The sequence below is a fragment of the Triturus cristatus genome, chromosome 2_1 (genome assembly GCF_964204655.1).
Source record: "Triturus cristatus chromosome 2_1, aTriCri1.1, whole genome shotgun sequence".
Lineage (NCBI taxonomy): Eukaryota > Metazoa > Chordata > Amphibia > Caudata > Salamandridae > Triturus > Triturus cristatus.
The window spans coordinates 170,824,915-170,825,804 of NC_140581.1; positions in this window are offsets into that span (position 1 = coordinate 170,824,915).

Genomic DNA, 890 nt, shown 5'->3' on the forward strand with positions numbered 1-890 from the left:
TTCAGCACGGCTCCATGAAATACCCTCACTACAGGACAGGTTATCCCTAATACTAACGAATCTATCCCCTAGGCTATGTGTGCAAGCCCTGATCTATGGGGAAGAGCACAGAATCATGTCGAAGTGCCTAGTAAATAGGCTCCATTCACTACTCTAACCCTGAGGCTTGAATGGTAAGAGACTGAAGTCACATTCAATCACCTGTTAATACAAGAAGACCGGGAAAATCGAGCAGAACAGCCAGACAAAGGCGCGCCAGGGAGTTTCGAATGCATGATGGAACTTTTCGCTGCACCAGTGTCCAACAGAAAAGGCTCGACTACGCCCAATGTGGCAACTGCGACATAAGGCCCTCTCTGATCAACCGGAACTGATACTTCTCCCTTCCTCTGTCTACGGCTGTCCTAGTAGATACCGTCCGCATCAACATCATGCTCGACATAATAGTCATCCACATGATACTGTGCAGATCTACCAGACGAGAGATCGCGTCGATCGAAACAATTTTGCGAGTCTGAGGAAGTGGCAAGACGCTCGGTCTGATTCTGAGTAACACCGCGACCTCTACCACGTGAAGCTTGTTGAGGACCACTACGACCTCCTCGAGCCGAAACACCATTGTTCCTGTCACGTAAAACTGGACAATTAAACTTCAAATGGCCCTCACCCCGACAATATGCGCATTGGTTATACCCCAACACAAAGCGGGGTGCAGAAGAGTCATTACGCAACTGTGATCTAGAAAACTGCGATTGTGATCGATTTGGCTGTTGCGAGTCATTGTAATTCGAGCGCGGAGGATACGCTTGCTGCAATAAGACCTTAGTTTTCTTATCTGCGCGTTCGCTTTCTTCCTTCTCTCTGTTTTCGTAGTATTGGGCCGTGGCCAA